The 24858-nt window shown below is 36.3% G+C and overlaps 1 non-coding gene across 1 annotated transcript; it reads left to right on the top strand.

The window, feature by feature from the left end:
• Positions 1 to 4856: 4856 nt before the first annotated feature.
• Positions 4857 to 4964, top strand: LOC112781368 (small nucleolar RNA R71). Its single transcript, XR_003192149.1, has one exon. It is a non-coding gene; the product is annotated as a small nucleolar RNA R71 (small nucleolar RNA).
• The last annotated feature ends 19894 nt before the right edge of the window (positions 4965 to 24858 follow it).

Here is a 24858-nt window from a genome sequence, read left to right as displayed (position 1 = left end):
CAACACCAAACTTAAATTGTTGCTTGTCCCCAAGCAACTGAAAATCAAATAGGATAAAAAGAAGAGAATATACTATAAATTCCAAACTATCAATGAAACATAGCTCCAATCAGATGAGCGGGACTTGTAGCTTTTTGTCTCTTGAATAATTTTGGCATCTCACTTTATCCATTGAGGTTCAGAATGATTGGCATCTATAGGAACTCAGATTTTAGATAGTGTTATTGATTCTCCTAGTTCAGTATGTTAATTCTTGAACACAGCTACTTTATGAGTCTTGGCCGTGGCCCTAAGCACTTTGTTTTCCAGTATTACCACCTGATACATAAATGCCACAAACACATAACTGGGTGAACCTTTTCAGATTGTGACTCAGCTTTGCTAAAGTCCCCAATTAGAGGTGTCCAGGGTTCTTAAGCACACTCTTCTTTTGCTTTGGGCCTTGACTTTAACCGTTCAGTCTCAAGTTTTCACTTGACACATTCATGCCACAAGCACATGGTTAGGGACAGCTTGGTTTAGCCACTTAGGCCGAGATTTTATTCCTTTAGGCCCTCCTATCCACTGATGCTCAAAGCCTTGGGATCCTTTTTATTACCCTTGCCTTTTGGTTTTAAGAGCTTTTGGCTTTTTCTGCTTGCTTTTTCTCTCTCTTTTTTTTTCTATTTTTTTTCGCCATTTTTTTTTCTGCAAGCTTTGTTTTTTTGCTGCTTTTTCTTGCTTCAAGAATCATTTTTATGATTTTTTAGATTATCAAATAACATGTCTCCTTGTCATCATTCTTTCAAGAGCCAACATATTTAACATTCTAAAACACCAACTTCAAAAGACATATGCACTGTTCAAGCATTCATTCAGAAAATAAAAAGTATTGTCTCCACATCAAAATAATTAAACTAAGTTCAAGGATAAATTTGAAACTCATGTACTTCTTGTTCTTTTGAATTAAAAACATTTTTGATTTAAGAGAGGTGATTGATTCATATTCACTACTTTAAGGCATAGACACTTAGACACTAATGATCATGTAATAAAGACACAAGCATAGATAAGTACTTAACATAAAGAAAACGAAAAATAGAGAATGTAAGAACAAGGAATGAATCCACCTTAGTGATGGTGGCATTTCCTTCTTGAGGAACCAATGATGTCCTTGAGCTCTTCTATGTCTCTTCCTTGTCTTTGTTGCTCCTCCCTCATTGCTTTTTGATCTTCTCTAATTTCATGAAGGATGATGGAGTGCTCTTGATGTTCCACCCTTAATTGTCCCATGTTGGAACTTAATTCTCCTAGGGAGGTGTTGATTTGCTCCCAATAGTTTTGTAGAGGAAAATGCATTTGAGGCATCTCCGGGATCTCATGGTGATGAGCTTCATGCATCTCTTGAGCTCCATGAATGGACTCTCTTGTTTGCTCCATCCTTTTCTTTGTGATGGGCTTCTTTTCCTCAATGGGAATATCTCCTTCTATGTCAATCCCAGCCGAATTGCATAGATGGCAAATGAGGTGAGGAGAAGCTAACCTTGCCATAGTGGAGGACTTGTCAGCCACCTTGTAGAGTTCTTGAGGTATAATCTCATGAACCTCCACCTCTTCTCCAATCATGATGCTATAGATCATGATGGCCCGGTCTATAGTAACTTCAGACGGGTTGCTAGTGGGAATGATTGAGCGTTGAATGAACTCCAACCATCCTCTAGCTACAGGCTTAAGGTCCAGTCTTCTCAGTTGAACCGGTTTACCTTTTGAGTCAATCTTCCTTTGAGCTCCTTCCACACATATGTCCATGAGGACTTGGTCCAACCTTTGATTAAAGTTGACTCTCCTTGTGTAGGGGCGTGCGTTCTCTTCCATCATTGGCGAGTTGAACGCCAACCTTACATTTTTCAGACTAAAATCTAAGTAATTCCCCCGAACCATGGTGAGATAATTCTTTGGGTTCGGGTTCTTACTTTGATCATGGTTCCTTGTGATCCATGCATTAGCATAGAACTCTTGAACCATTAGAGTTCTGACTTGTTGGATGGGGTTTGTTAGAACTTCCCAAACTCTTCTATGGATCTCATGTCGGATCTCCGGATACTCATTTCTCTTGAGTTTGAAAGCGACCTCGGGGATCACCTTCTTCTTGGCCACAACATCATAGAAGTGGTCTTGATGAGCTTTGGAGATGAATCTTTCCATCTCCCATGACTCGGAGGTGGAAGCTTTTATCTTCCCTTTCCCTTTTCTAGAGGATTCTCCGGTCTTGGGTGCCATCAATGGTAATGGAAAAACAAAAATCTTATGCTTTTACCACACCAAACTTAGAATATTGCTCGCCCTCACGCAAGAGAAGAAAGAATAGATGAAGAAGAAGAAGAAAATATGGAGGAGAGGAGGGAGAGGTGTATTCGGCCAAGAAGGGGAAGAGAGGGTTGTGTTGTGTGAAAATGAAGAAGAATGGAGGGCTTTATATAGGGAAGGGAGGGGGGTTAAGGTTCGGCCATATGGGTGGGTTTGGGTGGAAAATTGATTTTGAATTTTGAAGGTAGGTGGAGTTTATGAGGTAGATTTATGGGGAAGAGTGGATGATGTGAGTGGTGAAGTGGTGATAGGGAAGAGAGATTGAGGTGATTGGTGAAGAGTTTTGGGGAAGAGTGTTTATTGGGAAGAGAGGATGAACATTGAGAAGAGGGAAGAGAGTGAGTGGAGGTAGGTGGGGATCATGTGGGGTCCACAGATCCTGAGGTGTCAAGGATTTGCATCCCTGCACCCATTAGGCATGTAAAATGCCTTTGCATGCAATTCTGGCCTTTAAACGCTGGACTGATGCTTGTTCTGGGCATTCAACGCCCAGATGCTTGTTTCTGGCGTTCAGCACTAGCTCTTCTTCACTATGCATTTCTGGCGTCTGAACGCCAGGATGCTGCTTGTTTCTGGCGTTCAACGCCAGAAAGATGCTTTGTTCTGGCGTTGAACGCCAGACAGATGCTCCTTACTGGCGTTTAAACGCCAGTGAGATCCTCCTCCAAGGTGTGATTTTTCTTCTGCTGTTTTTGATTCTGTTCTTAATTTTTTTTATTTATTTTGTGACTCCACATGATTATGAACCTATAAAGACATATAACTAATAAAAATATAATTAAATAAAAATTGGGTTAACTCCCAACAAGCGCTTTTTTAATGTCAATAGCTTGACAGTGGGCTTTCATGGATCCTCACAGATGTTCAGAGCATTGTTGAGACTCCCCAACACCAAACTTAGAGTTTGGATATAGGAGTTCAACACCAAACTTAGAGTTTGACTGTGGGGGCTCTAGTTGACTCTGTTTTGAGAGAAGCTTACTGTGCATCTTTTCCATGTTTACAAAAGGATGACCTTGATTTTTAAACTCAAGGGAGTCCTCATTCAATTGAAGAACTAGTTCACCTCTGTTAACATCAATCACAGCTCTTTCTGTGGCTAGGAAGGGTCTTCCAAGGATGATGAATTCATCCTCATCCTTCTCAGTATCTAGGATTATGAAATTAGTAGGGATGTAAAGGCCTTCAACCTTTACTAATATGTCCTCTACTTGTCCATAAGCCTGTTTTCTTGAATTGTCTGCCATCTCTAATGAGATTTTAGCAGCTTGCACCCCAAAGATTCCCAGTTTCTCTATTACAGAGAGGGGCATGAGGTTTATCCCTGAACCAAGGTAACACAGAGCATTTTCAAAGATCATGGTGCCTATGGTACAAGGTATTAGGAACTTTCCAGGATCCTGTTTCTTCTGAGGCAATGTCAGTTGATCCAGATCACTCAGTTCATTGGTAAACAGGGGAGGTTCATCTCTCCATGTCTCATTACCAAATAAATTGGCATTCAGCTTCATGATTGCACCAAGGAACTTGGCAACTTGCTCTTCAGTGACATCCTCATTCTCTTCAGAAGAAGAATATTCATCAGAACTCATGAATGGCATAAGGAGGTTTAATGGAATCTCTATGGTCTCTAGTTGAGCCTCAGATTCCTTTGGTTCCTCAAAGGGAAACTCCTTATTGATCACTGGACATTTCAGGAGGTCTTCCTCACTGGGATTAATGTCCCCTCCCTCCCTTACAGGTTCGGCCATGGTGATCAATTCAATGGCCTTGCACTCTCCTTTTGGATTTTCTTCTGTATTGCTTGGGAGAGTACTAGGAGGGATTTCAGTGATCCTTTTACTCAGCTGGCCCACTTGTGCTTCCAAATTTCTAATGGAGGACCTTGTTTCATTCATGAAACTCACAGTGGCCTTAGATAGATCAGAGACTAAGTTTGCTAAATTAGAGATATTTTGTTCAGAGTTCTTTGTCTGTTGCTGAGTGGATGATGGAAAAGGTTTACTATTGTTAAATCTGTTTCTTCCACCATTATTAAAGCCTTGTTGAGGCTTTTGATCCTTCAATGAGAGATTTGGGTGATTTCTCCATGAGGGATTATAGGTGTTTCCATATGGTTCACCCATGTAATTCACCTCTGCTATTGCAGGGTTTTCAGGATCATAGGCCTCTTCTTCAGAAGGCGCCTCTTGAGTACTGTTGGATGCAGCTTGCATTCCATTTAGACTCTGAGAAATCATATTGACTTGCTAAGTTAATATTTTATTCTGAGCCAATATGGCATTTAGAGTATCAATTTCAAGAACTCCCTTCTTCTAAGGCGTCCCATTATTCATAGGATTCCTTTCAGAAGTATACATGAACTGGTTATTAGCAACCATGTCAATAAGTTCATGAGCTTCTGCAGGCGTTTTCTTTAGGTGAATGGATCCACCTGCAGAAGTATCCAATGACATCTTAGCTAATTCAGACAGACCATCATAGAATATATCCAGGATGGTCCATTCTGAAAGCATGTCAAAAGGACACTTTTTGGTCAGTTCCTTGTATCTCTCCCAAGCTTCATAGAGGGATTCACCTTCTTTCTGTCTGAAGGTTTGAACATCCACTCTAAGCTTACTCAGCTTTTGAGGAGGAAAGAACTTGGCTAAGAAAGCCTTGACCAGCTTATCCCAAGAGTTCAGGCTATCTTTAGGTTGAGAATCCAACCATATTCTAGCTCTGTCTCTTACAGCAAACGGGAAAAGCATGAGCCTGTAGACTTCAGGATCTACTTCATTAGTCTTAACAGTATCACAGATCTGCAAGAATTCAGTTAAGAACTGAAAAGGATCTTCAGATAGAAGTCCATGAAACTTGCAGTTTTGTTGCATCAGAGAAACTAATTGAGGTTTCAGCTCAAAATTGTTTGCTCCAATGGCAGGAATTGAGATGCTTCTTCCATGTAAATTGGAATTACGTGCAGTAAAGTCACCAAGCATCCTCCTTGCATTATTATTTTCGGCTGCCATCTCCTCTTCCTGTTCGAAAATTTCTGTAAGGTTATCTATGGATTGTTGTATTTTAGCTTCTCTTAGTTTCCTCTTCAGAGTCCTTTCAGGTTCAGAGTCTGCTTCAACAAGAATGTTCTTGTCCTTACTCCTGCTCATATGAAAAAGAAGGGGACAGAAAAATAATAATAATAGGGATCCTTTTTACCCAGGTATAGAGGTTCCCTGTGTGAGTAGAAGAATAAAAGAATGTAATGTAAAGAAGGGAAGAAGAGAAAATTCGAACACAGATGGAAGAGGGGGTTCGAATTTGGGTGAGATGAAGTGTTAGTAGATGAATAAATAAATAGAAGGAGATGAGAGAGAGGGAGGATTTTCGAAAATAAAATTTTGAAAAGGGGTTAGTGATTTTCGAAAATTAGGAATAAAATCAAATTAAAATTAAAAATTGAAACAATTAGTTAATTAAAAAGAATTTTTGAAAAAGAGGGAAGATATTTCGAAAATTAGAGAGAGAGAGTTAGTTAGGTAGTTTTGAAAAAGATAAGAAACAAACAAAAAGTCAATTAGTTAGTTGAAAAAGATTTGAAATTTAATTTTGAAAAGATAAGAAGATAAGAAGTTAGAAAAAGATATTTTAAAATCAAATTTTGAAAAAGATAAGATAAAAATATATTTTTGAAAAGATATGATTGAAATTAGTTTTGAAAAAGATTTGATTTTTAAAATCACAATTAATGACTTGATTCACAAGAAATCACAAGATATGATTCTAGAACTTAAAGTTTGAATCTTTCTTGACAAGCAAGTAACAAACTTGAAATTTTTGAATCAAAACATTAATTGTTGATAATATTTTCGAAAATTATGAGATAAAATAAAAAAAATGAAAAAGATTTGATTTTTGAAAAAGATTTTGAAAAAGATAAGATTTTTAAATTGAAAATTTGATTTGACTCATAAGAAACAACTAAATTTTAAAAATTTTTGAAAAAGTCAATCCAAATTTTCGAAATTTATGAGTGAAAAGGAAAGATATTTTTTTTTATTTTTGAATTTTTTTATGATGAGAGAGAAAAACATGAAAAAGACTCAATGCATGAAAATTTTGGATCAAAACAATGAATGCATGCAAGAATGCTATGAATGTCAAGATGAACACCAAGAACACTTTGAAGATCAAGATGAACACCAAGAACTTATTTTTGAAAAAAAATTTTATGCAAAGAAAACATGCAAGACACCAAACTTAGAAATCTTTAATGCTTAGACACTAAGAATTCAAGAATGCATATGAAAAACACCATACAACACAAAACAATATAATATGAAGATCAATCAAGAAGGTTTTGTCAAGAACAACTTTTAGATCATGATGAATGCAATGCATGAATGCAATTTTCGAAAAATGCAAGATGAGTATGCAATTGACACCAAACATAAAAATTGACTCAAGACTCAAACAAGAAACACAAAATATTTTTTTGATTTTTATGATTTTATTAATTTTTTTATTTTTGTATATTATTTTCGAAAAAACATATAGGAAAAAGAAAATAAGAATTTCAAAATTTTTAATATGAATTCCAGGAATCTTGTACTCTTAGTCTAAAGCTCCAATCTGAGGGTTAGGCATGGCTTAATAGCCAGCCAAGCTTTAGTATGCTATTACATGCATTGAAGTGATTAGTTGAAGACCAATCCCAAAGCAGTTTGGATATGGCTTTACAGCCAGATAGGATTCAACATGTTACTATGAAACTCTAGAATTCATTCTTGAAAGTTTTGAAGCCATAGAATAATTTTTGAAAACAGATGAGAAATTTTTGAAAGATTTTTGAAATTTTTTTTTTGAAAGTAAAACAAAAAGAAAATTACCTAATCTGAGCAACACGATGAACCGTCAGTTGTCCAAACTCGAACAATCCCCGGCAACGGCGCCAAAAACTTGGTGCACGAAATTGTGATCTCAGGCAACGGTGCCAACAACTCTGTATGCACGTCTTAATAAATTGTTTTTCATTCACAACTTCGATACAACTAACCAGCAAGTGCACTGGGTCGTCCAAGTAATAAAACCTTACGTGAGTAAGGGTTGATCCCACGGAGATTGTTGGTATGAAGCAAGCTATGGTCATCTTGTAAATCTCAGTCAGGCGGATAATAATTGATTATGGAGTTTTCGAAAATAATACTAATTAAACAGAAAATAAAGATAGAAATACTTATGTATATCACTGGTAAGAATTTCAGATAAAGGTATAGAGATGCTTTCGTCCCTCTGAACTTTTGCTTTCCCACTGTCTTCATCCAATCAGTCTTACTCCTTTCCATGGCTGGCTTTATGTAAGGACATCACCATTGTCAATGGCTACTTTTCATCCTCTCTGTGAAAATAGTCCGATGCGCTGTCACTGCATGGCTAATCATCTGGAGGCATCACCATGGTCAATGGCTGCATCCTATCCTCTTGTGAAAATGGTCCAAATGCTCTGTCATAGCATGGCTAATCATCTGAGGTTCTCGATCATACTGGAATAGGATTCACCCTCCTTTTGCGTCTGTCACTACGCCCAGCACTCGCGAGTTTGAAGTTCGTCACAGTCATTCAATCCCAGAATCCTACTCGGAATACCACAGACAAGGTTTAGACTTTCCGGATTCTCATGAATGCCGCCATCAATCTAGCTTATACCACGAAGATTCTGATTAAGAGATCCAAGAGATAATCATCCAATCTAAGGTGGAACGGAAGTGGTTGTCAGGCACGCGTTCATGGGGGAATGATGATGATTGTCACGTTCATCACATTCATGTTAAAGTGCGAATGAATATCTTAGAAGCGGAATAAATTGAGTTGAATAGAAAAATAGTAGTACTTTGCATTAATTCATGAGGAACAGCAGAGCTCCACACCTTAATCTATGGAGTGTAGAAACTCTACCGGTGAAAATACATAAGTGAAAGGTCCAGGCATGGCCGAATGGCCAGCCCTCAAAACGAGATCACAGGATCAAAAATACAATTCAGGATGATCCGAAGATGTCAAATACAATAGTAAAAAGTCCTATTTATACTAAACTAGCTACTAGGGTTTACAGAAGTAAGTAATTGATGCATAAATCCACTTCTGGGGCCCACTTGGTGTGTGCTTGGGCTGAGCTTTAGCTTTACACGTGCAGAGGCTTCTTTTGGAGTTGAACGCCAGGTTGTAACGTGTTTCTGGCGTTCAACTCTGGTTTGTGACGTGTTTCTGGCGTTTAACTCCAGACAGCAGCGTAGAACTGGCGTTCAACACTCTTTTACGTCATCTAAACTCGGCCAAAGTATGGACTATTTTATATTGCTGGAAAGCCCTGGATGTCTACTTTCCAACGCAATTGGAAGCGCGCCATTTTGAGTTCTGTAGCTCCAGAAAATCCACTTTGAGTGCAGGGAGGTCAGAATCCAACAGCATCAGTAGTCCTTCTTCAACCTCTGAATCTGATTTTTGCTCAAGTCCCTCAATTTCAGCCAGAAAATACCTGAAATCATAGAAAAATACACAAACTCATAGTAAAGTCTAGAAATGTGAATTTAACATAAAAACTAATGAAAATATCCCTAAAAGTAATTAGATCCTACTAAAAACATACTAAAAACAATGCCAAAAAGCGTATAAATTATCCGCTCATCACTCTTCAAGCAATTTAAATTTCTCAACAATTTAGATTCAGTAATTTAGATCTCTGAAGAGGCGGAAATTGGCAAGTTAAGGAATTATTATAAGAGATACGTTGCAAGTACAGTCCTTAACCAACCGAAATTCCGTTTATCAATTTAGAAGGGTTGTCACAAAAATTAGAATTAAAATACTGGGAGTATGAATCCCAGGTCGTCTCCCAACGAGTTGCAGAAAGATGTGCTATTTTATTAATCAGATGTTTTCTAAAAAATGGTTGAGTTGATAAACAAGAAATTAAATTAGAGAATTTATGTAATTTAAATAAAAACCTTGACTGGGAGTAGATTAGTTGGAAGCCCTATCCTTGATGGAGTTCTCTCAAGATTAAAATGATAATTGAAGGTTGTTCTGCTTAGTTACCCTTTACTAGGTAAAGGAAAGTCAAGCAAGTTGGAAAGCTATTTATGGTCACAAGTCCTAATCCTCTCCCTTGGGAAGGACTAGTGTCAATGACTAGAGGGCGATCCAACAATAAACCCAATTACAATTTTTCTCTTGAGTAATCCAACTCAAGGTTTCCTTTCAATCATCTCCCAATCATGTTATGGAACTACTCGCTCATTATCAATGTAAATTTCACAAAATAGGGAAGAGAGATATTGAAAGACATAATAAATAATAATCAAAAGGATTAATTAAAAATAAAAATAGTTCTTGTATAAATAAATTCTAGAAATAATTCAAGAGTAACTCTGAGTAAATAAAGGACATGAAAGAGTAAGTGACAAGTAAGGAAACAAACTAGAATGACGAAGTCTTGACGGAGGTAATAACTCTTCTCGATATCCTAATCCAAAAAGCAATTAAAATCAAAATCCTAAAATCCTAAGAACTATGAATGTGTAGAGAGAAAACCTAGAGGAGAGGTAAAATCAGATCTAAAACTAAAACTATGCGGAATGAATTGTTGTCCTTTGTCTCTGCATGTTCCCTGGCTCTAATCTGCTTTTCTGGGCCAAAAACTGGGTCAAAACAGGGCCCAAAATCGCCCCCAGCGAATTCTGCAGATTCTGCAGATCGCGCACGTCACGCGATCGCGTCATCCAGGCGTTCGCGTCATCCAGCGTTTTGCCTTGCCACGTGTCCGCGTCGTCCACGCCTTCGCGTCACTTGTGTAGTTTCCAATCCGCACGGTCGCGTGAACCATCGTTCGCGTCACTGTAATTTTCTCTATATCGCGCGGTCGCGTGAGCCATGCGTCCGCGTCACTTCTCGCTGGTCATCTCCTCAATTTCTTGTGTTCCTTCCATTTTTGCAAGCTTCTTTTCTAATCTCCAAGTCATTCATGCCCTATAAAGCCTGAAACACTTAACACACAGATCACGGCATTGAATGGAGTAAAGGAGAATTATAATACAAAATTAAAAGTCTCTAGGAAGCAATTTTTCAACCATAAAGTATTTTTAGGAAGGAATTATAAATGCATGCTTATTTAATGAATAAGTGGGTAAAGATTTGATAAAACCACACAATTAAACACAATATAGACCATAAAATAATGGTTTATCAACCTCCCCACACTTAGATATTAGCATGTCCTCATGCTTAGTTGAAGGAGATAAAATAAATGAATAGGAACATGTAAAACTCATGCAATGCAATGCAACCTATATATGTGAATGCAACTATATGATTCTTGTCTACCTGGTTAAAAGTAAATAAGCTCTTCTAGACAATCACAAATCACATTCCACTAATTCAATTCTTATACAGTAAGAACAGATAAAAATGCAAGAAGGTAGCTCATGAAAGCAGGGAACATAGAATTTAAGCATTGAACCCTCACTGACAATGTATGTATGCTCTAATCTCTCTAGTGTATAGGGTAATCACTCTATCCTTCTCTAATCATGCTTTCTAATTTTTGTTCTTCACCTAACCAATCAACAACATTTAATATACCAATGCAAACATCATGAGGTCTTTTCAAGGTTGTAATGGGGTCAAGGTAAGGGTAAGGATACATATATGGCTAAGTAAGCTTATAAATTAAATCTTTAATTAGCCCAAGCTTTCACCTAACACATATATATTCTTTATTGCTTAAATTTCACACTTAGCTACCCAAAATTTTCTTTTCACATTCCATACTCATGTATCAACTTTCATTTTAATTTTATCATACATGCATTGATCTTTGTATTCTTAACTTAACATTGGGGTAATTTTGTCCCCTTATTTAATAATTGAATATTTTTGGATTTTTTTTTGTATTTTTAAATGCATCTTATCAATGCACATAGATTTTTAATTCCTATAGTTTTACATGAGTAGGTACCCAAATTTCCATTATATTATCATGACACATTCCCTTATTATCTTTTATTCCCATAATTTTCCCATACTTAATTAACACACCATCTTATCTTAAGCTAACCAAAGATTCAATTGGGATATAAAATTGTTTTTTCACTTAAGGCTAGTAATGTGGTAAAATAAAGAACAATTGGGATTTAAAATCTCAAAGTGGCTAACAAAGGTAATTGAAAGGGTAGGCTTAATTTGGATAAGTGAGCTAAAAAAATAATGGCCTCAATCATATGCAAGCAGATAAATATATTAAACATTGGACATATAGGATAAACAAAATATAAATTACAATCATAGAGAAGTAAACACACAAGAATAAAATAATTATGGTTAAATAATGTAACCATGTATAAAGGCTCAAATCTCACAGGTTGTGTGTTCTTTAGCTCAAAAACCATGTTCCAAATACAACTTCAAGCAAATTTAACATAAAAGTTTTGATTAAAATTAGTGAAATTTTGTTCTAAAAATGGGGTCTTAGAAATAACTTATTGTCTTTTCAATCAAGTAGAACATGCATGCAACTAATCTATTACTATACAATTTATCCTATTCTACAAAAGAAAAACTAACTAAATATCCTATTTTATTGGTGTTAGAGAAGAGAAATTACCTCTGGAAGTCAGGTACTGACTGACTGATGAGATGCAGAAACTGGTGAATTAAAAATTATTAATATGGTTACGTTGCAAGTATAGTTCTTAACTCACCGAAAATCTGCCTATCAATTTAGAAATATGTCACAGAGAGTTTAAATTAAAAGTTACTGGGAGTTTTAAGTCCCAGGTCATCTCCCAACGAGTTGCAGAAAGTGTGCTATTTTATTAATCAGATGTTCCAAGAAGTTGAGTTAAGTAAATTGAAAATTAAATTGAGGGAATTTAAATAAAATGAATAAAAGCCTTGACTGGGAGTTGATTAGTTGGAACTTCTATTGTTGATGGAGTGATTTTAAGATTAAATTGTAATTAATGGTTGTTCTATTTGGTTATCATTTACTAGGTAAAGAAAAGTCAAACAAGTTGGAATGCTGGATCTGTTCACAAGTTGCGACCCACTTAGTTCAAAGGGATTGGCGTTAGCGATTAGATACAATCCAATGGTTAACCCAATTACAATTTTTCTTTCAATCCTTCCAACTCAAGAGTTCCTTTTAATCAACTCCCATCAAGTGAAGAAACTACTCACTCATTGTAAATAATAAATTCATAACACATGAAAGGGAATTGAAGGAAGACATGATTATTAGAATGGAGAAATAGATTAAAATGGAAGAAATAATTCTTGTATTAAACAGTGATAAACGTATTCAAGTAATAAAATTGAACAAAGCAAAGAACATGGAAGAATAAAACCAAGTTAAGAGAACGAACTAGAATGACGAAGTCTTGATGAGGAAATAACTCTTCTCAATGTTCCAATGCTAAGACCAATTGAAAATTAAAATTCTAAAGCCTAGAGAGAAAAACCTAAGGGAGTAAAACTAGATCTAAAACTGTTTTCAGTATATAATAAATGTTCTCTTTTGTTTCTGCATATTCTCTGGCTCTAGTCTGCTATTCCGGGCCGAAAATTGGGTCGAATTAAGGTCCAAAATCGCCCCCAACGAATTCTGCAGATTATGCAGATCGCACATGTCACACGATCGCATCATCCATGCGGACGCGTCATTCGCGTTTTTCCTTGCCATGCGTTCGCGTCGTCCACGCTACCGCGTCGCCTGAGCTTTTCCAATCCGTGCGGTGATGCAGGGAAAACTTGTCTCTCAACAAATCTCCCTTCAGCAAGTGTACCGAATTTGTCGTCAAGTAAAAACCCACAATAGAGTGGGGTCGAATCCCACAGAGATTGATTGATCAAGAAACTTTAATTAGAAAAATGTTCTATTTGAGCGAATCTAGAATTTGGATTGAGAGTTGCAGAAAATAAAATGGCGGGAATGTAAATAACAGAAAAGTAAATGCTAGAATTAAAGGACTGGAAGTAAATGACTGAAAATAATTGCAGAATTGTAAATGGGAATGGGGGATTTGCTCATAAAAGTAAATGGCAGAAATTAAAGAGAATGGGTAAGATCAGAGATGGGGAGTTCATTGGGCTTAGGAGATGTTGCAATTCTTCGGATCAAGTTCATTCTCATCTCTTCCTCAATCAATGCACTCATTGATCTCCTTGGATATCTTAAGTGATTGAATTACAATTTCTTGCAATTCAATCTCTCAAATATTGATCAATAGCCAATTCCTTGGTCAATTGCTCATGAGAAGAGATGAAGTATGGTCACTGATTATACCACATGCATTTTCCAAATCAAGTATTGAGAGGGTTATAGTCACATACCCATCCAAACCCAATTTGGTCCAGCATGAGAAAGCATTTCTAGCTTGATCTCTTCATTCCTCTTTCAAGGTTCAAAAGAGATCCAAGTTTGAATAGCTTCTTTTCCAAGATAACTACTCAATGGGATGAAGATCGAAAGCTTTCAAGTAAAATCAAGAGAAAAGATAGAAGAAGAATAATGAAAATTAGTATTGATCCATCAAATTATAACAGAGCTCCCTAACCCAATGAAAGGGGTTTAGTTGTTCATAGCTCTTGAAAATGAAAACAAAGATGGAGAATACATCATAAAACTAGAAAATTCAGAGAAGGTAAAATACAGAGAGTAATTCCCCTTTTTCCAGCCTTCCAGAACTCTCTCTTTAACAATTCAAAGCTACTCCTATATATACTACTCTTCTCAGCTTCTAGTTTGCTCTTCAAGTCTTGGGCCTTTGGATCTTGAGTTTGAAGCAGTTCTTTTCTTCATTTGGGCTTGGTTTTACTTGCAAAGAGAAAGTGCTAAGTGGGCAGAGACCTTAGCTCAGGGCGTTAGGGGTGTTAACATTTAATGAAAGTATAAGTTCGAGAACGTTAGTGGCACTTAACATTTTCACTAACGTTCCAATGTACCCCTTTGCCTCACGTTAGAGCCCACATTAACCAGGTTAACGTGGCTTCTAACGTTGCCTTGCCAACCTTCGAGAACATTAGTGACACTCAACATTGTCACTAACGTTCCAATGTGCCCCTTTTTGCTTCACGTTAAAGCCCACGTTAACTAGGTTAACGTGGCTTCTAACGTGGCCTTGCCAAACTTCGAGAACGTTAGTGACACTCAACATTGTCACTAACGTTCCAATGTGCCCCTAGATCTCACGTTAGAGTCCACGTTAACTAGGTTAACATGGCTTCTAACGTGGCCATTCTTAGCCATCCCAACGTTAGTGACAATGTTGAGTGTCACTAACGTTGGCTCATCATTCATTCCTCATCGTTAGCTTCCACGTTAAGTAAGTTAACGTGGAAGTTAACGTGGCTCCTTGGGGAGTTGTGTGGTTGCTTTCAACGTTAGTGACAATGTTGAGTGTCACTAACGTTGTCGACAACTCTCACTTCTTACGTTAGCTCCCACGTTAACCAAGTTAACGTGGGAGTTAACGTGGTGTGTTGCATCCTTAGGCCAACGTTAGTGACAATGTTGAATGTCACTAACGTTGGCTTCTCTTCCCCCTTTAGCGTTAGAGGCCACGTTAACTAGGTTAACGTGGGCTCTAACGTGGCCACTCATGAGTGTTTGCCAACGTTAGTGACAATGTTAAGTGTCACTAACGTTGGCTCAACTTCCCTTCTCACGTTAGAGTGCACGTTAACTTGTAAATCATGTTGCTTGTATGCGAAGTTTGTATTCGTAGGTTTTGATGAATGACAAACCAACAAACGACATGAAAGACAAACCAACAAACAACTTGAATGAACAAGCATGTTGAAAGATCAACCAACATTCAACGTTGAGGAATGAAGAGTTGAAAGCAACACAACAACAACAAGAAACTCAAGTCCACAACATTTGAAGACAAGTATAGTGTCTTAGGACTTAGGTAACTTCTTGTTAAGAACCAATTGCTAAATCTCTCAACACACACTCACAAAATGTTTTGATGCACATCTTGCAATTCGATGCTAGCCAAATGGTTTAAAAACTTGTTTTCAAAGGTACAAAAGCATAGGAATTGACTCCAACAAGTTTGAGATCAATCCTAAGCATTTTGAAGTGATTTTAAGCCATTCTTTAAGGTTTGCATCGATGCACACTCATCTTGCATCGATGCAAAGCATGCAACGACTTTTTGCATCGATGCAAAGATGTTTGCATCGATGCAACCTAGCTGAAAATTCAAATTTCAGCTTCAAAGACACATTTGCATCGATGCAAAGTGTTATGCATCGATGCAAATGATTCAAAAACATAAAAAACGGCTAGTTTTAACAAAACAGCTCCATCCCATTAACTCCCCAACGTTTCTAAGGTTTGGGAAGTCTATAAATAGATGGATTAAAGCCTTATTTCATAGATGTGAGTATTTGAAAACTATCTTGTTCATATTCTTTCATTCTACACATTTTTAAGGTGTTATAATACACAATTTGAGAGAGCAATATCAATTGGTTCAATAGTGCTAAACTTGTAATCATACACTCTTCTAGAGAGTACTCATTTCGTCTCAACAATTCCTTGAGAATTGTTTTCTTGTAACACTTTGTAAATTGGAGTGTGATCTCCAAGGTTGAGTCAAGAGTTATAAACACTATAGTCGGTGAGGATACCAAAGAAGTATACTAAGTACTCAAGGCAAATCTTAGAGAAGGAATCTCTAAGTGGAGTGGGTTAGTATACGAGTGGTGATCATATACCGTGAGGTGTTAGAAACTAAGGACTCGGATTGTAAAAGGTTTTGCGCGAGCACCTTGAAGCTTGGCAATAGTGGAACTTCTCAATAGCGATTGAGAAAGAAAGTGGACGTAGGACAAGGATTGTGCCGAACCACTCTAAATAGCGTTTGCATCTCTCCAAACTCATCTCTTCAATATTATTGTCTTTTACCTTTGAGCAAATAAATTGTGATCGAAAAGTAGCTTCGTAAGTACTTAAGGAATAGCTTAAGTCCGATTGGTGAAAAGCTTGATCAATTTATTTGAGTTGGTGTCTATTGGAAAGTAAAAGCTCCTTATAAATGCTTAGCAATTGAGTTAAGCTCTTGGAAAAATACTAGTACAATAACACTTTGGTATATTGTCTTTAACTTTCGTAAAAAGATTCATTGTTGTTGCAATACTCAATTCACCCCCCCCTCTTGAGTAATTGTGCATAGGTTCTACAAGTGGCATCAGAGCTTAACCCTTTGAAAGACTTAACCGTTTAAGGGAAAAGATCATGGCAAGCACAAGCTTTAACAACAACAACACTAGTGAAGGTAACTCAACCGCTAGACCTCCTCTTTTTAGTGGAACAAATTACTCTTATTGGAAAAATAAGATGAGAATTTGGATCCGTTCTCAAGATGTGAGAATTTGGAAAGTGATTGAGAATGGAAATCACATTCCAACAAAGACAACAAGCGCTAAAGAAGGAGAAGTCTCCGTCTTAAAGCAAGTACCGAAAAGAGAAGATGAATATAGTGACGATGATTGGAAGAAAGTGGCAATGAATGATAAAGCCATCAACTTCATTCATTGTGCACTTAACGAGCATGATTATATGAAGATCTCTACATGTGAAACCGCTAAAGAGATTTGGGATAAACTCCAAATCACTTACAAAGGAACCGACCACGTTAATCAAAGGTATTTATGTTGGTTCATGAATGGGAAAATTTTAAAATGAAAGATGACGAGAGCATTGAAGAAGCTCTTGAAAGACTCTCCAAGATCTTCAACAACCTAAGCATGCTTGGCACAAAATACAATGATAAACAAATTGTGACCAAGGTGCTTACAAGCCTTACACCAAAATGGAACTCCAAAGTGAACGCCATTGTGGAAGGAAAGCTCTATGATCAACTTACATTTGATCAACTACGAGGTAATCTTCTCACCTATGGAATGACTATGCTAAATAGACAAAAAGGTGAAGAAAGCAAGAAGAAAAGTCTCGCCCTTAAAACAACATCACTACAAGAAGAGAGTGATGATAATGAAGAAGAAGGAGATGAAGAATTTGCACTCTTATTAAAAAGATTCAATAAGTTTGCAATGAAGAAAAACTTCAAGAGCAAAACAAAGGTACCAAAATGCTATGAGTGTGGAGAAGTTGGACACATTAAACCCAATTGTCCAAAACTTCAAAAGGAGGACAAAAACAAGAAATTTAAGAAGAAGGAGAAAGCATACATATCATGGGAGAACGAGGATGAATCCGACTCCGATGACGACGAGGTTGCAAATCTTTGCTTAATGGCAAGCGAAGAAAAGGTTAGTGATGACAACTCCACTTCTTTTAATTTACAAGATGAATATGATGCCTTACTTGAGGTGTACACAAAACTTACCCAAGATTATTCTCTCCTAAAGAAAAAGAATATGGATCTTTTAAAACAAAATGAGATGTTGAAAAACGAGAATATCAATCTTGGAAAAGATAAGTGTAGCACAAGTAGTGATCCATACAAATCTTGTAAAATGCATGAAAATGAAATTACAAATCTTAAGAACACTTTAGCTAAGTTCAATGAATCTTCAAAGAACTTAGATAAAATGTTGAAAAACCAAAAGCATGTTCATAATAAGGAAGGTTTAGGTTTTGAAAAAGGAAAATTTAAAAATACTAAAACTCCTATTAGGCAACCGCAAGCCCAAAAGGCAAGCATGCCTAAAAGGAATGAAGCCTTTAAACATCCTCCTCAACATGCTTCATTTAGAAATTATAATCACAATGCATATAGATCAAAAGATGTTGCATTTAGGAAACAACCTAGGCAACCATTTAGAAACATGCATAGGATGCATAATCCAAATGTCATATGTCATTATTGTAATAAAGTAGGTCATATAGCACCCGTATGCTTTACTAGAATTAAACATATAAACTTTCGTAGTCAAGGTACGAGATGGGCACCTTATGGGCATTATGCTCATACTAACCATCAAGGACCCAAATTCACTTGGGTACCTAAATCCCAATTTTAATTGTTTTGTAGGTACGTGTTGGAGCTAAGGATACAAATTGGTATGTTGATAGTGGATGCTCCAAACACATGACCGGCGATGAATCAAAGTTCACCGCAATAGAGCCTACAAACGGAGGAAACATGATCTATGGAGACAACAACACCGGCAAAGTAATCGGCGTTGGAAAAGTTGGTAAAAATTCTTCTACCTCCATAGATAATGTTATACTTGTCAAAGGTCTCAAACATAATCTCATTAGTGGTAGCCAACTTTGTGACAAAGGAAACTTAGTCACCTTTGATTCAAAATGTTGTTTGATAAAAAGGCAAGACACTAATGAAATTGTGCTAATTGGGCACCGTGTTGACAATGTATACATGATTAATCTAGATGAAGTTTCCTCAAATGATGTGAAATTCCTTGTTAGTAAAAATGATGAAACTTGGTTATGGCATCGTAGAGTAGCTCATGCTAACATGGACCATCTTGGCAAGTTGGTCTCTAAAGAGTTAGTAATTGGCTTACCAAAGCTACATTTTGAAAAAGACGTCCTTTGCGACGCATGTCAAAAGGGAAAACAAGTAAAGGCCTCTTTTAAATCCAAAACATTGTTTCAACAACAAGGCCATTACAACTTTTGCACATGGATCTATTTGGTCCTTCTAGGACTATGAGCTTTGGTGGCAATTACTATGCTTTAGTTATTGTTGATGATTACTCTCGATTTACATGGACCTTGTTCCTAGCAAACAAGAGTGATGCATTTCGAGCATTCAAAAGATTAGCCAAAGTTATTCAAAATGAAAAGAATTTGCATATATCATCTATTAGAAGTGATCATGGTGGAGAATTTGAAAACAATCTTTTTGAAACTTTTTGTGAAGAAAATGGCATTGAGCATAATTTTTCCTCTCCTAGAACACCACAACAAAATGGTGTGGTTGAAAGGAAAAATCGTCATTTAGAAGAAATGGCGAGAACCATGCTCAATGAGGCTAATATTCCTAAGTACTTTTGGGCGGATGCGGTTAGTACCGCGTGTTATGTTATGAATAGGATTATCATTCGACCTATTCTTAAGAAAACACCGTACGAATTGTACAAAGGAAGAAAGCCAAATATTTCCCACCTTCACGTCTTTGGCTGTAAATGCTTTATTCTAAATAATGGAAAAGATAACTTAGGCAAATTTGATGCTAAGGCTGATGAAGGAATCTTCTTAGGCTACTCTTTAACTAGCAAAGCTTTAAGAGTATATAATAAACGCATTATGACTATGGAAGAAAGTATTCATGTCGCTTTTGATGAAACTAACCATTGTTGTGCTAGAAAAGATAAAACGTAGAAAACTTTGATTCACTAAATTTGAATGGTGAAGACAAAGAAAAAGATTTAAATGAAGCCTCTACAAGCTCAACAAAGGAGAGTGTTCAAGTTGAAGAAATTGAACCATCACACGCACAAATAAATGCACTTCCAAAGGACTGGCGTACTTCAAAGGATCATCCTCTAGACAACGTCATTGGTGATGTTTCGAAAGGGGTAACAACTCGATCTACTTTTAGAAATTTATTTACATATAGTGCTTTTGTTTCTCAAATTGAACCATCTACCATTGAGTCTGCAATTGATGATGAACATTGGGCTATGGCAATGCAAGAGGAGCTTAACCAATTCAAACAAAATGACGTTTGGGAATTGGTGCCTAAACCAAGTAATCAAACAATTGTAGGAACAAAATGGGTTTTTAGAAATAAACTTGATGAAAATGGTACAATTGTTAGAAACAAAGCTAGATTAGTAGCTAAAGGTTATAATCAAGAGGAAGGCATTGATTATGACGAAACTTATACTCCCGTAGCTAGATTAGAAGCTATTAGGATGTTACTTGCTTTTGCATCCTCTTATAACTTCAAACTTTATCAAATGGATGTTAAGAGTGCTTTTCTTAATGGTTTCATTCAAGAAGAAGTATATGTTGAACAACCTCCCGGTTTTGAGGATTATGAAAATCCTAATCATGTTTTTAAACTCAAGAAAGCTCTTTATGGTCTCAAACAAGCTCCAAGAGCTTGGTATGAACGTTTGAGCAAGTTTTTAATAGAAAAGGGTTTTAGAAGAGGGAAGGTTGATACAACTTTATTTATCATGATTGAAAACAAAAATATCCTTTTGGTACAAGTTTACGTCGATGACATAATATTTGGTTCAACTAACGAATCACTTTGCAAGTTTTTCTCAAACCTCATGCAAAGTGAATTTGAAATGTCCATGATGGGAGAACTCAACTTCTTCCTTGGTCTTCAAATCAAACAAGGAAAAGAAGGAACTTTCGTTGGCCAAACCAAATATTGCAAGGAATTGCTCAAAAGATTTGGAATGGACAATGCTAAGGCAATGGACACACCAATAAGCACTACTTGCTACCTTGACAAAGATGAACAAGGTAAAAACATAGATGTAAAGAAGTATAGAGGCATGATAGGATCATTACTTTATCTAACGGCAAGTAGGCCAGATATCATGTTTAGTGTATGCATGTGTGCGAGATACCAAGCTAATCCTAAGGAATCTCACTTAAGTGCGGTAAAAAGGATTATGAAGTATCTCATAGGAACATTAAATGTTGGATTGTGGTATCCAAAAGGATCCACTTGTGATTTGATTGGTTATTCCGATTCCGATTTTGCCGGTTGCAAATTGGATAGGAAAAGCACTAGCGGCACTTGTCACTTGCTAGGAAACTCTCTTGTTTCATGGCATAGTAAGAAACAAGTAAGTGTAGCCTTGTCTACCGCCGAAGCCGAGTATGTAGCCGCCGGTAGTTGTTGCGCCCAAATTTTATGGATGAAACAACAACTTGTGGACTATGGACTCATGCTTGATCACATTCCTATCAAATGTGATAATACTAGTGCAATAAATTTAACCAAGAATCCGGTTCAACATTCAAGAACCAAGCATATTGAGATTAGACATCACTTCATAAGAGACCATGTTGAAAAGGGTGATGTGGTTATTGAATTTGTCGAAACTAGTAAACAACTAGCGGACATCTTCACTAAACCTTTATGTAAAGAAAGTTTTTTTAACATCCGAAATGAACTTGGTATCTTGGATTCTAATCTAATATGATTTGTTTGAATTCATTGTATTTATATTGCTATTTTTGTATCTCTTACTAACTTAAGCATTGGAGATATCCAATTAGCCACTGTTTTGTAGGTTTATGAGTTGATGAATGAGTGATTAATCTTGAGGTAGATTGAAGAATTTGAAGATTATAAACAATGGAGGATCAACAAATTGAAGTTTATATTATGTTTATTTGATTATATGAATTGTTAAACTAACTCCTAGTAAGCTAAGAATTTCTATTATGGTTTAAATACTTTGATATTTCCTTCATAATTTTGTTTAATGATTAATGCTTGTATGCTTATTTGGTGAATAACTCAAAATAGGCTTGGTACCTCTATTTTAAGTTAATGTGCATGCTTTAATATATTTCACTTCTTTAGGGGGGAATTATGCATGCTTGTTATATATAAAAAGAGGAAATCAAATTTTTTTTGAAAGGGGGAATATCTCATCCTTGAAATTAATAGAGATATTGAACTTAAAAAAAATTCATTGTTTTATGCATGCTTCTATGACACATTTCAAACTCCTTTCTTTTTGATAATGTCAAAAGGGGGAAGAAAAGTTTGAGGATATTTGAAGTTTTAAACTTTTGAAAAAGAAGAAGTTTGAGGATTTGAAAAGAAGATATAAGTTTGCGAAACAATGATTTCAAAAAGACTTCCGCTAAGCAAAAACTTTGATATCTAAATCGTTTTCTTTGATAAACGCCCTTTAAGGGAACAAATGCACATATTTAGGGGGAACTCCTGCAAAATTTTTTTGTGAAGTCTTCTCCAAAGCTTTCTATAAAACAAAGTGCATTATTGTTGCTTTCAAAATCATTTATAAATGCATATCCTCAAAATTGGTTTGTCATTATCAAAAAGGGGGAAATTGTAAATCATGTTGCTTGTATGCGAAGTTTGTATTCGTAGGTTTTGATGAATGACAAACCAACAAACGACATGAAAGACAAACCAACAAACAACTTGAATGAACAAGCATGTTGAAAGATCAACCAACATTCAACGTTGAGGAATGAAGAGTTGAAAGCAACACAACAACAACAAGAAACTCAAGTCCACAACATTTGAAGACAAGTATAGTGTCTTAGGACTTAGGTAACTTCTTGTTAAGAACCAATTGCTAAATCTCTCAACACACACTCACAAAATGTTTTGATGCACATCTTGCAATTCGATGCTAGCCAAATGGTTTAAAAACTTGTTTTCAAAGGTACAAAAGCATAGGAATTGACTCCAACAAGTTTGAGATCAATCCTAAGCATTTTGAAGTGATTTTAAGCCATTCTTTAAGGTTTGCATCGATGCACACTCATCTTGCATCGATGCAAAGCATGCAACGACTTTTTGCATCGATGCAAAGATGTTTGCATCGATGCAACCTAGCTGAAAATTCAAATTTCAGCTTCAAAGACACATTTGCATCGATGCAAAGTGTTATGCATCGATGCAAATGATTCAAAAACATAAAAAACGGCTAGTTTTAACAAAACAGCTCCATCCCATTAACTCCCCAACGTTTCTAAGGTTTGGGAAGTCTATAAATAGATGGATTAAAGCCTTATTTCATAGATGTGAGTATTTGAAAACTATCTTGTTCATATTCTTTCATTCTACACATTTTTAAGGTGTTATAATACACAATTTGAGAGAGCAATATCAATTGGTTCAATAGTGCTAAACTTGTAATCATACACTCTTCTAGAGAGTACTCATTTCGTCTCAACAATTCCTTGAGAATTGTTTTCTTGTAACACTTTGTAAATTGGAGTGTGATCTCCAAGGTTGAGTCAAGAGTTATAAACACTATAGTCGGTGAGGATACCAAAGAAGTATACTAAGTACTCAAGGCAAATCTTAGAGAAGGAATCTCTAAGTGGAGTGGGTTAGTATACGAGTGGTGATCATATACCGTGAGGTGTTAGAAACTAAGGACTCGGATTGTAAAAGGTTTTGCGCGAGCACCTTGAAGCTTGGCAATAGTGGAACTTCTCAATAGCGATTGAGAAAGAAAGTGGACGTAGGACAAGGATTGTGCCGAACCACTCTAAATAGCGTTTGCATCTCTCCAAACTCATCTCTTCAATATTATTGTCTTTTACCTTTGAGCAAATAAATTGTGATCAAAAAGTAGCTTCGTAAGTACTTAAGGAATAGCTTAAGTCCGATTGGTGAAAAGCTTGATCAATTTATTTGAGTTGGTATCTATTGGAAAGTAAAAGCTCCTTATAAATGCTTAGCAATTGAGTTAAGCTCTTGGAAAAATACTAGTACAATAACACTTTTGTATATTGTCTTTAACTTTCGTAAAAAGATTCATTGTTGTTGCAATACTCAATTCACCCCCCCCCCCTCTTGAGTAATTGTGCATAGGTTCTACATAACTTAGTTAACGTGACTCTTAACGTGGGCAATGATGGCTTTGAGAGTGCTATTGGCAATCACTTTTCTCATTAACCTTGCAAGTTACCTCCCTTTCCTTGCTTCCTTTGGTCCTGAAATCAAGCAACAGAGTGCATCAAAGTTCTAGTCCAAGTCATGGGTAATGCAGCATACAATTTGTCACTAAATTCATGCAAAATCCTCATGAAATAATGTAAAATGCACAATGTATGCTTGAATCAAGGTGTAGGTGAATATCTACCCAAAACTAGCTTATTTCCTAAAGAAATGCATGAAACTAACCTAAAAATAGTAAAGAAAAGGTCAGTGAAACTGGCCAAGATGCCCTGGCATCACAACACCAAACTTAAAGCTTACTTGTCCCTAAGCAAGTACTGGAACAAGAGAATGATGAATGGAATATCCAGAGGAATGAGTCATTCTTGTGGAAGTCATGTTACTGATTTTATGGTGGTTTCATGCATAGAAACTTAGGTTCATTCCATTACTGGCTTTCAGACTTTTATCATGTCCCTAAACACTTACTTTATTTATATCCCATGAGACTTTTATTCATTGATCCTTTTATTGTTATTTCAAGGGTTATTTGTGTTATTTAGGCTAAGTGCTCTGTAAGGGGGCAACTCTTTAAAATAAGCTTTCAGCCAACACTCCCGAACCAGTTGGTTCAAGGTGCTAGGTGTTGAAGCATGATGCTAAGGCATCATAGGCTAGTTTCACTAGCATTTTTCTGTTAGTTTTAGTTGTTTTATGCATTTTCTTGAGCTTAAAGTAACCAAAAATGGTTAAATGAAGAACAAAGTAATGAACCATCCAAACAATATGATTTTGATGCAAATTCCATGAGTTTTAGTTATATTACTTAAATGCTATGAATGAAAGATTTCTCATGAAATTTTGCAAGACTTTGATGCAATTGTTTGGATGATTTCAGGGAAGAAGAGGCTAAGCA

The sequence above is a fragment of the Arachis hypogaea genome, chromosome 19, assembly GCF_003086295.3.
Source record: "Arachis hypogaea cultivar Tifrunner chromosome 19, arahy.Tifrunner.gnm2.J5K5, whole genome shotgun sequence".
NCBI lineage: Eukaryota > Viridiplantae > Streptophyta > Magnoliopsida > Fabales > Fabaceae > Arachis > Arachis hypogaea.
Note: the sequence above shows the minus strand (reverse complement) of the source record. Positions and strands in the feature narration are given on the sequence as shown.